The 14,862-nt window shown below is 46.6% G+C and overlaps 1 pseudogene; it reads right to left on the bottom strand.

Moving 5' to 3' along the window:
• Positions 1-1,443: 1,443 nt before the first annotated feature.
• On the bottom strand, positions 1,444-6,727 carry LOC147435732 (uncharacterized; annotated as a pseudogene).
• Positions 6,728-14,862: the final 8,135 nt, after the last annotated feature.

Here is a 14,862-nt window from a genome sequence, read left to right as displayed (position 1 = left end):
GTCCTCAGCAGCAAACATCTTGAACACATCTGTGTTGTTGTTGTCAGCCATAGTAAATGCTGCACCTGATGTGAAAACTGCCCGAAAATAGGAGAAATGGAGCGGGAACAACTTGTGTTATATAGCGCAAACCGTAGAAGACTATAAGGCACCTGTTATGCAGAAAACGGCACTGACAGAAAATCTGCACAAAATGAGGAAATAGCCTGTGCAGTAGTGCCTGTAGTGGAAATGGAGGCCGAAATGAGCCCAAATCAAAATTCTGAGCAGACCACACTCTTCGAGCTCGCCCAAAATATTTGTCGACCTGTGAACGCTCGCCAAAGCTCATTGAAATCGGAGAAAGTGAGTAGCCGTGTGCTGGAGCAGCTGGCGACTAAGCCCGGGAGGACGTGACCTGCTCTGATACCAATTGTTGAAATTAGGGTTGCAGAGAAACACACACAGCTTGGAGAAGACGAAGGAAGCTCAAGGCATACAATAGAGAGTGTGTTACTTAGTGTGCAATGGAAAGATAGATAGCCCTAGAGTGATGGGCGTATATACAATGCACGGGGGAAAAAACCTCCTAAAGAGGGAAAAAATGCCCCGGCGGTCCTAGTGTGTTCACACACATCACTACCACATGTATATGGTAACACTTAGATCAAGCACAGTCAGTACAGCTAGGGGAACACTTCTCTGCTGATAAAACGGCAAGGCTCGTGCTACACTCAGGCATATGGTGGCCAACCCTGTTTATGGATGCAGAGACATATGTCAAACGATGTGATGAATATCAACGCACAAAACCATCCCAAAGGAGAGATGAAATGCCATTGAGACTAATGAAGGACATACGTTCTTTTTGCAAATGGGACATTGACTTCATTGGTCCCATCATACCTCCAGGATACAGGACTCACGCACAATACATCATTGTAGCAACAAACTACATGACAAAATGGACAGAAGCAAAAGCAACCCAAAAAAATGATGTAAGAACTACAGCTCAGTTCCTTTTCGAAAATGTCTTTAGGGGATATGGACTACCAATCGAAATAGTGAGCGATAGGGGAACACACTTTTTGAACGACGTTGGGATGGGGAAAATGGAACAACACACATGACACAAACTCGATGCCTCTCTATAGCCCAGTAGGTATCCAACACCCCAAGCCACACAAAATCACACACATACGCACACTATCTCTAATTTGCACCGAGCAGCCTCACTTACGAGAAACTTCGGCTACAAACAATCACCTTTACCGACGTACACACCAATGCACCCATATGTGTAAACCCACTCACACCGGGAGACCTCGCAAGCCTCGACCGCATGCAAAATCACATTCAATCTGCAACCATAATCAATCTCTCGCTCTCTCTCTCTCTCTGCACACACACACACACCAAAGACTCGGAGCCACCGCTACCACAGGCACTATGCACGAGACGAGATAGCCGAGAAGAATGATAGCAAATCCAATCCCAAACTCTAACCCAACCAGATCATACAATCACTTATGTATAACAAAAGAACAAGATTCCAGGTACAATGATGGCGTCAGCCACGGTTTTGCAGCAAAGGGATCCCTTATGCAGTCGATCCAAGGCCGCCGACTCCTATATTGTGTGTACCGCTCTTCACAATTGCCACTTGTGCTCGACTGGCCATCCTCCCACTTTTGATGGACTTGCTTCGCAGTCCTCCTGCATGCCACAGATGGCGGCCTCACAGCCCCTCCGCTCTGTCATGCGATCACCTTCTTCGAGGCCAAGCACCTTAACGGCCTTCTCTTGTCTGTAGCCGCTACTACATAGCCATCACCCTTACCATGCAGCCCTTTTCTAGTCCTTGGCGACCTCCTGCCCATCAAGAAAACTGCATGGACACCTCCTCATGGTGTCTTTGACCTACAGCCCATGGTGGCCTTTCCTCTCAACTCTCTGTCGATCCCCTTCTAGTGTTCCCGCCCTAATTTTGTTGCCCGTGACGGCCTCTCACAAGCCAACCCGCCTCCTCCTTTCCTGCATAACGAGCTGCCCCCTCACCACGGATGGCGACCCTGCTCACCTCCTCTGAGCTCAGCCCTCCCTTCCTCTATGAACTGCGTGGCCCTCAACCCCTCCACTCTGGCATATGATAACCTTCTTCGAGGCCAAGCCCCTTGGCGGCCTTCTCTTGTCTGTAGCAGGCCACCCGGCCCCCCTAGCAACCCTTTATGCTCGCTACCTCTGGCCTCCCTCGACTGGCCACACCTTGCTCAGGCTTTCTGTCCCCCCCCCTTGATTGCGAGCCCCCCTTTCTCAAGTGGCGGCTCTGCAGTGCCCGTCACCTTCTCTGGCGGCCTCTCACCAGCCATTCTCATCCTTTCGTGCCCTTTGCCCCTTCATGTCACAGATGGCGGCCACCTCTTGCTTAGGATTTCCCCATCATAGTGGGCTGCTCAGTCCCTCTGTAGCGCTGCCCTTCAGTCCCCCTTGTCGCCTGTAATCAGCCCGTGCGGCCTCTTCAACTGCCCCAGGCCCCTCCACTTGGCCTCCTTACCCTGGCGGCTTTTTACCAGACAGGTCTCCCCGTCAACTTGCTGCCTCTGATCCTCTCCTGCCCCCATGAAGCCCGTGATCCCTTTCACCAGCCAACTCGGGCCTCTTCACATGCAGGCCACCAAGTGCCCCCCTTGCTTTTCCTGGCACGCCACTAGATGGCGCTCCCTTCCGCACCAGCGCTTCCCTTTCCACTCTTAGCCACCCGTGATATTCTGCAGTGGTGCCCTCTCCATGCAAAAGTTCGTTTCATTTTTTTCTGTCCATTTTAAGCTTTGCTTTTAAAAAAAGCCTTCCTTAGTTCCGCTTCAGACCGAGAAAACGCCATATAAGTTTGCTCTCTCGCTTGGAACACTGGTGCCATTGAGAAAGCAACATGGCCACAGATCAAGAAAGCGCGCTCCACAAAGTAAAAATGGTTCCCAGATGAGGAGATCTTCGCCTGCAGGAGTTGTGACGACCGACACGACGGTCGACCACCTTGTGCTCCCATAATTTCACATTGGACAAGTGCCTACAAAATGCCGGATTTGGCACACACATCTGGAAAGTCGGGGGTCTTGCAGATACCTCGCTCCGAATCCCATATCATAAACTTCATAAACTTTATGGTAGTTGGATCCAACATCCCTTGCTTCATTTCCAAGCTTATGATATTAGCCTTTGCTCCTGCCACCTGTGTGATTGGACGAAACACTGACATCTATCCACTAGCAAGCGCCCCATCTTGGTGTACCTGGCCCCTAGCACCATCAAATATTTGCCCAATGTACCTGCCACTTGCCTGCAAACCGCCATGCATGGACTTCTTGCATCTTCATGGGTCGACACAGTCGGGCTGTACCATCATTGCCCAACCCCTCGTTAAGCATTCATGCTCAACGATAGTATTATTTAGATAAGAGATCATTGCATAAGAAGAAAACTGATAGATATTATATACATCAAAATTAGATAGATAGAAAGAGATGTTCATCTGCTATAGAGCCCGCCTGGGTCAAATGGAAAGCCATAGGCTCTCCCAATGGTAATGAAGCTTCCACCAGGATCAAAAATATAGCTTTGATCATCGTCATCTGTCTGTAACACATAGGTAAGTATTCCCTGCTTTGCATCTATAACTTTGTCAGCCAACCAATCGTGTAGCCAACCAATTGTGTAGGCCTTCATAGCAACACCCTTCAAAAGGTTGTATACATGGACTATCTCCACACCCAAAACACACCTGCACACCCTGGAAAGCCTTTGCAACACATGTCTCCCCGCCAACGGCTAGAGAGCTCTCCACAACATCATTGTCTTTGAAAAACCCAACCTGTAGCAAGCGGCATAGTGGCACTTGCATAGCAACCTTTATCAAGAAATCCATCAGCAGCATGGCACCAACCTGCGGCATCCGATCAGCCAAAGCAAACACTGGCAAAACCTTATCTGTAGGCTCTTCAAGCGATACTGGAGCAGGCACACAGCCTCGCATATCCTGTATCCTCGTCATAGCTTTAGCAACCGAAATCTGTGACACGTCATCAACCTCGACCACCGGCTCATCGAATCCCCAACCATCTTCATCAAGACATTCCTCTTTAGTTAGCATTGTCTGACCATCACAAGGCACGAGAGAGGGTTGCCCAACCCCCTGGTCTTTGCAAACTGGCTCTTCACCTGCAACCTGCCATTCTTTGACCAAATTATCGACATACATAACATCATAGGTCTCATACCTTGAGAAAGCAGAGTCTGTTTCCCATGTGCTATCCGTATCCAAGGCACTGCTATAGCTCAAACACAGCTTGGCTTTCACCACAAAACTCACCGACTTTGGCACTTCAGCTATCTTCTCCACTGCTGGCCATGCACATATGAGGAGGCAGTAGCCTATGCGCAGAGCAGGACGAAGAAGCTTTTAAAGAAGCAGCAGGCAAAGCAGGTTCTCGCGAGTCCATTGGTGCCAAGGCTAATTGCTAGGGAAAAGCTTCAGGTAATCCGACCCTTTGTTGATGCACATGTGGTAGCAGCAGATAGGTGTGATGACAGAGTAGAGATGATACCATGTGGGCCTATGAGGCCTCAGCAGTTACAAAGAGGAGTCTACCAAGTACCGTCTGATGTGCTATACCAGATGAATTCCGATTTTATCTCGAACTTTGAGATGCAAGCAGTCCATAAACTTGGTCAACTTCAAAAAATCAGCATTCTCTACAGCAGTTACCATAACCAACTTGCTCCATATGGCCTCAGACTCCCACACGAATGCTCGAAAATCACCGTCAATGCTTTGCTTTAGGTTGTGCATCATCTGCTTCACTTCACTCCACTGCGGGTTGACCACATAACGGCTTTGGAATGCCACTTCCAATGTGCCCCAATCTAGCTTTTCTTCAGCCTGCAAGCTCTCATACCATACCTTTGCTTTGCCATGAACCAGGAGCGGGAAATCTTGGGCCACTCCCTCCTCTCCACAAACCGCTTTCCAGCAGAAATAGGCCGTAGTCTTGCAGCCAAACCTCAGCATCTTCAGCACCTGTAAAAGTAGGAAAACCCGACCACATCTTTCTTAGCAGCACTTGTTCTTTGAACCTAGAAACACCGCAACACCGTCTTCGACTTCACCAAGGAGCAACCAGTAGCTCCTAAGTGGGGGCACCACTGATGGGATGGGGAAAATGGAACAACACATAGGACACAAACTCGATGCCTCTCTATAGCCCAGTAGGTATCCAACACCCCAAGCCACACAGAATCACACATACGCACACTATCTGTAACTTTCACCGAACAGCCTCACTTACGAGAAACTTCGGCTACACACAATCACCTTTACCGACGCACACACCAATGCATCCATATCTGTAAACCCACTCACACCGGGAGACCTCGCAAGCCTTGACCGCATACAAAATCACATTCAATTTGCAACCATAATCAATCTCTCGCTCTCTCTGCACACACACACACACACACACACACACACCAAAGACCCGGAGCCACCGCTACCACGGGCACTATGCACGAGACGAGATAGCCGAAAAGAATAATAGCAAATCCAATCCCAAACACTAACCCAACCAGATCATAGATCACTTATGTATAACAAAAGAACCAAGATTCCAGGTACAATGATGGCGTCAGCCACGGTTTTGCAGCAAAGGGATCCCTTTTGCAGTCGATCCAAGGCCGCCGACTCCTATATTGTGTGTACCGCTCTTCACAATTGCCACTTGTGCTCGACTGGCCATCCTTCCACTTTGGATGGACTTGCTTCGCAGTCCTCCTGCATGCCACAGATGGCGGCCTCACAGCCCCTCCGCTCTGTCTTACGATCACCTTTTTCGAGGCCAAGCACCTTAACGGCCTTCTCTTGTCTGTAGCCGCTACTACATAGCCATCACCCTTACCATGCAGCCCTTTTCCACTCCTTGGCGACCTCCTGCCCATCAAGAAAACTGCATGGACACCTCCTCATGGTGTCTTCGACCTACAGCCCATGGACACCTCCTCATGGTGTCTTCGACCTACAGCCCATGGTGGCCTTTCCTCTCACCTCTCTGTCGATCCCCTTCTTCTAATGTTCCCGCCCTACTTTTGTTGCCCGTGGCGGCGTCTCACAAGCCAACCCGCCTCCTTCTTTCCTGCATAACGAGCGGCCCCCTCACCACGGATGGCGACCCTGCTCACCTCCTCTGAGCTCAGCCCTCCCTTCCTCCATGAACTGTGTGGCCCTCAACCCGTCCACTCTGGCATATGATAACCTTTTTTGAGGCCAAGCCCCTTGGCGGCCTTCTCTTGTCTGTAGCAGGCCACCCGGTCCCCCCTAGAAACCCTCCATGCTCGCTACCTCTGGCCTCCCTCGACTGGCCACACCTTGCTCAGGCTTTCTGTCACCCCCCTTGATTGCGAGCCTCCGTTTCTCAACTGGCGGCTCTGCAGTGCCCATCACCTTCTCTGGCGGCCTCTCACCAGCCACTTCTCATCCTTTCGTGCCCTTTGCCCCATCATGCCACAGATGGCGGCCACCTCTTGCTTAGGCTTTCCCCATCATAGCGGGCTGCTCAGTCCCTCGGTAGCGCTGCCTTGCAGCCCCCTTGCGGTTGTTATCAGCCCGTGCGGCCTCTTCAACTGCCCCAGGCCCCTCCACTTGGCCTCCTTACCCTGGTGGTTTTTTACCAGCCAGGTCTCCCCGTCAACTTGCTGCCTCTGATCCTCTCCTGCCCCCATGCAGCCCGTGACCCCTTTCACCAGCCAACTCGGGCCTCTTCACATGCAGGCTACCAAGTGCCCCCCTTTCTTTTCCTGGCACGCCACCTGATGGCGCTCCCTTCCCCACCAGCGCTTCCCTTTCCACTCTCGGCCACCCCGTGATATTCTGCAGTGGTGCGCTCTCCATGCAAAAGTTCGTTTCATTTTTTTCTGTCCATTTTAAGCTTTGCTTTTAACAAAAGCCTTCCTTAGTTCTACTTCACACCGAGAAAACGCCATATAAGTTTGCTCTCTCGCTTGGAACACTGGTGCCATTGAGAAAGCCACATGGCCACAGATCAAGAAAGCCCGCTCCATGCACAAAGTAGAAATGGTTCCCAGATGAGGAGATCTTCGCCTGCAAGAGTTGTGACGACCGACACGACCGTCGACCACCTTGTGCTCCCATAATTCCTCATTGGACAAGTGCCTGCAAAATGCCGAATTTGGCACACACATCTGGATAGTTGGGGGTCTTGCAGATACCTCGCTCCGAATCCCATATCATAAAATTTATGGTAGTTGGATCCAACATCCCTTGCTTCATTTCCAAGCTTATGATATTAGCCTTTGCTCTTGCCACCTGTGATTGGACGAAAAACTGACATCTATCCACTAGCAAGCACCCCATCTTGGTGTACCTGGCCCCTAGCACCATCAAATATTTGCCGAATGTACCTGCCACTTGCCTGCAAACCGCCATGCATGGACTTCTTGCATCTTCATGGGTCGACACACTCGGGCTGTACCAACGTCATTGAAAGCCTCCTTGACGAATTCATGATGGTCCATCACAAATCGGCACCCTATCATCCGCAAACTAATGGGCAGGGAGAGAGTACCAACAAAATCCTATGCATCGTTCTCACCAAGATAGTTAGCGACTCAAGAAATGATTGGGATCAAAAGCTACATAGGGCCTTATGGGCTTACCGAGTGGAGTTTAAAAATTCCATTGGAACGACTCCCTTTAACCTGGTATTCGGGATTAATGCGATCCTACCATTGGAATTCCTAATCAAATCCCTAAGAGTGGAGATACAATTAGGATGGACGGGCCATGAGCTATCGGAGAGACTAGACACCCTATAACAATTAGATGAAACCAGACTTAGAGCGATAGCTGGGATATATGCTCAAAAAAACAAATGAAAGCTTTTCATGATCAACACGTGATTGGAAAGGAGACCCAAAAAGGGGATTACATTCTCATGTATACCCTCAAACAGCACTCCAAAAAACTCAAAAAACGAGGAATGGGGACTTTTGTAATACATGATATATCGCAAAGTGGTGCCATCAAGCTTGCAACATTAGCAAGAGAGGAAATGCCTAATTGAATGAGTGGATGAAAGAAATATCTTCTTCCGTTGACATCAAGCTTTTCATGAGCTATCGGAGAGACTAGACACCCTATAATAATTAGATGAAACCAAACTTAGAGCGATAGCTGGGATATATGCTCAAAAAAACAAATGAAAGCTTTTCATGATCAACACGTGATTGGAAAGGAGACCCAAAAAGGGGATTACATTCTCATGTATACCCTCAAATAGCACTCCAAAAAAACTCAAAAAACGAGGAATGGGACCTTTTGTAATACATGATATATCGCAAAGTGGTGCCATCAAGTTTGCAACATTAGCAGGAGAGGAAATGCCTAATTGGACGAGTGGCTGTAGATTAAAGAAATATCTTCTTCCGTTGACACTAGAAGAACTCACAACACTCCATGTAGCAGCTCAACGCAGACGTCAAGCACAGGACATTCGGGAACAAGCACAGCAGGAAGCCAAACTCAGAATATTAAAACGCAAAGAACAAGAAAAATTCCAGAGGAAATCACAACATGACGTTGCTATTGAGAATGCTCCGATAGCATCCATACAAACGGGAACTGCATGGTTAGGAGGAATGGATCTACGCATTCATTTATAACTTGCCGATGGCACCACCGAAAGAGCCTTAGTGGACACAGGGGCCATAGCTAATGTGGTTAACTACTCCACTTTCAAAAAGATCACGCAAGAACCTCTAATGCCCAACACTACGGGGTTCAAAGTAGCAAACAAAAGCACTATGGACAGTCTGGGCCACATAAATTTACCAATCACCATTGTTGGAACAGTTTATCCGCATCACACTACAAGAGGCAATTCATATTAGCGACGCTCACACAACGACGCTCAAAAAAAAAATTCCCGGCGTCGCTATGAGCGTCGCAAATTTCTTTGTAAATTTGCGACGCTCATAGCGACGCCGGCTGGGTTAAAAAAATAACCGAGCGCGCCCAAAAACTCAGATCTCAGATCTGAGTTTTTTGGCGCCCTCAAGCAAGGAGCAGGTAATGCTCTCTCTCTCCCTCTCTCTCTCTCTCTCTCTCTCTCTCTCTTTTTCTTCTCCACACACACACACACACACACACGAGGAGAGGAAGGAGAGCCAGGTATGCTCCTTCCCTCTCCTCATTCTCATGTTCCCTTCCCCTCTTTCTCTCTCCCTCTCTCTCTCTCTCTCACACACACACATACACACACACACACATAGTGTTTTTGAGAGAGAGAGAGAGAGAGAGAGAGAGAGAGAGAGAGAGAGTACAAACAAAAACAAAAACGCACACACACATACATAAACAAAGAATGCACACACACATTGAGAGAGGAAAAGAGAGAGAGAGCATGCATAAACAAAAAACGCACGCATTGAGAGAGGAAAAGAGAGAGAGAACATGCATAAACAAAAAACGCACACATTGAGAGAGGAAAAGAGAGAGAAAACATGCATACGATCCAAAAAAACGCACACACATTGAGAGAGAAAGAGAGAGAAACTAATTTAACGCCGTAGGAAACTAATTAAAATTAAAAGACCTAAAGATCTAGCCGACGGGGAGTTGAACTCAAGACCTATTATTCAAGAGGGAAATGGCATAACCAATCTATCATACTTGGCATGGGTGATAGAAAGGTTATACCATTTATCTCTCTTCATTGGCACACACATCCATACACGCGCACACACACAAGAAGAAGAGAGTTATAATGTCGTAGGAAACTATCCTAAAAGACGTTAAAGATTAGGTTATATGTAGACTTACATTAAATTAGATTTAGGTTTATTTTTAACTAGATTTACGTTTATTTACGCTAGATTTAGATTTACGTTATATTAGATTAGATTTAGGTCTCCATAGACTGCGATGCTTGCATGAAGCGGGTGAAGAAAGCCCTCAATGGAATATAGGGTATTGCTGCCTTCACTCACGGTGGGCTCCGTCGATCCAAAAGTACTGGTGAAATGTCTTCAGAAGATAGGGAAGAAGGAGGATCTTCAGGGCGGCAAGAGTCACTACATCCCCGACACAATGACCATCTAGACAACCTCTAGTCATTCAACAACAACTTCAAAGTTAGTAACAAGAGCAAGAACGGTCTAAAGGGCCAATTGCTGTCGTCAGATGTGGATAGAGATGAGGCAGCGTCACCGCCGGAAGTTAACTCTCACATCTTTAGTGATGAGAATGCCAACTCTTGCCGAGTTATGTGAAAAATTATGTGTTAAATCAGTTTTAAGGTTCTTATAATCCCTGTTAGTTTAGTTCTTTGTTTTTAATATAACATAATTTATGTTAGATTTCGATTTATGTTATATTAGATTAGGCTTAGGTTTATTTAGGTTTACCCACACACACACACACACACACACACAAGAAGAAGAGAGTTTTAACGTCGTAGGAAACTATCCCAAAAGACGTTAAAGATAAGGTTAGATGTAGACTTACGTTAAATTAGATTTAGGTTTATTTTTAGTTAGATTTACGTTTATTTAGATTTACGCTTATTTACGTTAAATCGAGTCCACGCAAGAATTACTTACGGTTTAGGGTTTAGAGTTAGAAGAACAGTGAAAAGATCTACTGTGAAAAGATGTTAAGATGCTGTGAAGTGCTACAGCTAGAGAAGAGGCAAAGGGGTTTTGTCCACTACATGCAGTATCATGTATACGTGGGTGTGTAGATTTCTTGTACCCACAAATATAGGTATTGACCAATAAAGACGAGATTATAACCCGGTGGTTCTGATCTCCGTGCACCTCTAGACCGAGGTGTGCGGGGATTGGACATGACTAGAGAATGCGAGGTAACAAGAGAGAGAGAGAGAGAGAGAGAGAGAGAGAGAGAGAGAGAGAGAGAGAGAGAGAGAGAGAGAGAGATAAGACGAAGAATGCCAATAGAATATTAAATTCGTTTTCCAGGTTATAAGTTTTTTATCCTCATTATGAGTAGTGACGAGGATGTGGGACCGTCCAACCGAAACACCTATCTCTCAACGAGGGTCTTATGTCCTTGTAATCAATGCAAGCATGCTGTGGGACGGACAAGACGTGTTTCTTTGCAGCACGTTCGTGAATTTGGCGAGTTCGATCCATCTATTATATATCGAGTTGTTGCCAATTATAACTCGTCGGACTCTGACGTTGGCCAACGAGCAGCAATCTTGCAACCCAATAGACGTGTTCGCAGGCGCTTTTGTCAAGCAGTATATGTGAGGCCACAAGATGTAGCCTCTGACAGCTCGGTGGATGATCATGCAGAGCACATTCCCAACGAGGCAATGTTTGAGCCCGAGATTGATGAAATGATCGAGACGATCATGGATTCAGAAAGGCTTATCTATGATGATATGAAAAGTGAAGCCGATACGCCATTGTATAATGGAGCACGTATGTCTAGATTGAAAGCACTCCTGGTTCTTCTCAACATGCAGGCAAAGTTTGGATGGAGTGACACTAGCGTCACAGCGCTTTTCAAGTGATCTATTACAATTAGTTTACTTTAATAAAACTCTAAATGTATAATGATCTGATAGATTTTTACACGTCTGTATCATATTTTTATGTTGTGTAGATTGCTGAAAGAGCACATACTACCAGCTGACAATGTGATGCCAGATTCCCGAGATGAAGCAAGAAAGATTTTGCGAAACTTGAGAAACCCTCCCCTTCTTTGCCCGCCCCCACACCAGCCACAGCATCGCCATCTACGCCAAGTTTTGCACGGGTGACTGTTCCTAGAAGCTACACACCTCTACCTACTCCGCCAGGAGCCACCCCACTCGACACTCCTCGCTTCGGGGCCCAGACGCCGGTGGAGACACCTGACGTCCGTACCCCCATCGACACGCCGCTAGAGACCCCTGCCGGGACACCCAGGTTCATGCATTACCGGCCAGAGGGCTTGTCTTACTCCATCGACTTCAGCGGGGGCATCATCATGGATGATGAGGGCAAGAAGTTGATCTCGCGCATGCGTGGTCTTTGCTCTCAGCTGTTTAGACACTACATACTAAACAAATGGAGTGAAGTACCAAGTGATTTAAAAAACAGAGTCATCAGCATACTTCATGATGAGTTTCCCGTTCCAACACGGGATCAGCGCTTCAATGAAGACCTGATGAAGATTCGAATGCGCGAATACTGCAAACACAAGCGTTCCGAAGTGCAAAAAGCAATCAAGAATGGGTGGAACAGGCCAGATTGGCTGGAGATTGGAAGAATGCGAAGAAAGCAGCGCGCGAGAATCCCGACAAGTGGAAGCAACAAAAGGATGCAGCCAGAGCGCGAGTAGAGGCAGGGAGCTCGCACCACTTGGGGAGCGGTGGATGGACATCATTTGAGGCCGATTTTGTAAGTGTTTTCACATTGCTCTTTATGTTCGATAGTTTAGGGTTTATGAGTTTTTTAGTTCTAACATAATGAAATCTTTGTATGTTTTGACAGTGGTCGATGACAGGACGTGATCCCACACCGTACGAGCGCGAGTACGCAGGCAGGAAGGGCTTAAACGCCCTGATGGACATTTTCAGTTCTCGCGGCGGCATGGTTAGTATTAGGGTTTACTTTTTTTTATTTTTTGTATTGTTTTATAAGTGTCGTTATATGTTTATACTTACTGAAAGCTGTCTTATTGTCTTTTTTTGCAGAATCCGACAGATACGCCGCTTGGACGCGATGAGACGTCTGACTAGACGACGTCAGTTTAGCTGTAGCTAGATAGCATTAGTTTAGGGTTTCTCATAGCTTATGTATCATGAGACGGATTTTATACGTCTTTTTGAACCATGTATATTATTACATTTGTCACCGCAGTTCCTTTTGCCAATAAATTCTTTATGCCTATGATGTTGTACAATTGTCATTATTACATTTGCCAATCAATTCATTTTGCCTATGATGTGTACAATTGTCAATTTTGCAAACAATGCGTCTTGTGGGTGACTATTTTGGGTCTATTATCTATCCTTGCACTTTTTTTAAAAAGTGAATCAAGTACAATATGGTTGATGGGTGGCAGGGCATTCAATGCCCTGCCACCAAAAAAAAATTCTCTCGGGCGTCGCTACAAGCGTCGCTATTTATGGCTCTGTAGCGTCGCTATAGTCTTCTGTGTAAACGTCGCTATATGCGTCGCTATGGGCGTCGCTATATGCATCGCTATGGGCGTCGCTATACGCATCGCTATGACAGTGGTCGATGACAGGACGTGATCCCACACCGTACGAGCGCGAGTACGCAGGCAGGAAGGGCTTAAACGCCCTGATGGACATTCTCAGTTCTCGCGGCGGCATGGTTAGTATTAGGGTTTACTCTTTTTTATTTTTTGTATTGTTTTATAAATGGCTGGCCAAAGAAGATTGGAAGAATGCGAAGAAAGCAGCGCGCGAGAATCCCGACAAGTGGAAGCAACAAAAGGATGCAGCCAGAGCGCGAGTAGAGGCAGGGAGCTCGCACCACTTGGGGAGCGGTGGATGGGCATCATTTAAGGCCGATTTTGTAAGTGTTTTCACATTGCTCTTTATGCTCGATAGTTTAGGGTTTATGAGTTTTTTAATTCTAACACTACAAGAGGCTATTCATATTAGCGACGCTCACACAGCGACGCTCAAAAAAAAATTTCCCGACGTCGCTACGAGCGTCGCAAATTTACAAAGAAATTTGCGACGCTCATAGCGACTCTCATAGCGACGCCGGCTGGGGTAAAAAAATAACCGAGCGTGCCCAAAAACTCAGATCTCAAATCTGAGTTTTTCGGCGCCCTCAAGCAAGGAGCAGGTAACGCTCTCCCTCACTCTCTCTCTCTCTCTCTCTCTCTCTCTCTCTCTCTCTCTCTTTTTCTTCTCCACACACACACACACACACACACACGAGGAGAGGAAGGAGAGCCAGGTATGCTCCTTCCCTCTCCTCATTCTCATGTTCCCTTCCCCTCTTTCTCTCTCCCTCTCTCTCTCTCTCACACACACATATACACACACACACATAGTGTTTTTGAGAGAGAGAGAGATAGAGAGAGAGAGAGAGAGAGAGAGAGAGAGAGTACAAACAAAAACAAAAACGCACACACACATACATAAACAAAGAATGCACACACACATTGAGAGAGAAAAAGAGAGAGAGCATGCATAAACAAAAAATGCACGCATTGAGAGAGGAAAAGAGAGAGAGAACATGCATAAACAAAAAACGCACACATTGAGAGAGAAAAAGAGAGAGAAAACATGCATACGATCCAAAAAAACGCACACACATTGAGAGAGAAAGAGAGAGAAACTAATTTAACGTCGTAGGAAACTAATTAAAATTAAAAGACCTAAATATCTAGCCGACGAGGAGTTGAACTCAAGACCTATTATTCAAGAGGGAAATGGCATAATCAATCTATCATACTTGGCATGGGTGATAGAAAGATTATACCATTTATCTCTTTTTATTGGCACACACATCCACACACCCGCACACACACAAGAAGAAGAGAGTTATAACGTCGTAGGAAACTATCTTAAAAGACGTTAAAGATTAGGTTATATGTAGACTTACATTAAATTAGATTTAGGTTTATTTTTAACTATATTTACGTTTATTTAAGCTAGATTTAGATTTACGTTATATTAGATTAGATTTAGGTCTCCATAGACTCCGATGCCTGCATGAAGCGGGTGAAGAAAGCCCTCAATGGAATATAGGGTATTGCTGCCTTCACTCATGGTGGGCTCTGTCGATCCAAAAGTACTGGTGAAATGTCTTCAGAAAATAGGG

This window comes from Adiantum capillus-veneris, chromosome 18 (genome assembly GCF_014529385.1).
Source record: "Adiantum capillus-veneris isolate H3 chromosome 18, ASM1452938v2, whole genome shotgun sequence".
Lineage (NCBI taxonomy): Eukaryota > Viridiplantae > Streptophyta > Polypodiopsida > Polypodiales > Pteridaceae > Adiantum > Adiantum capillus-veneris.
This window is presented reverse-complemented; position numbering and strand designations above follow the sequence as displayed.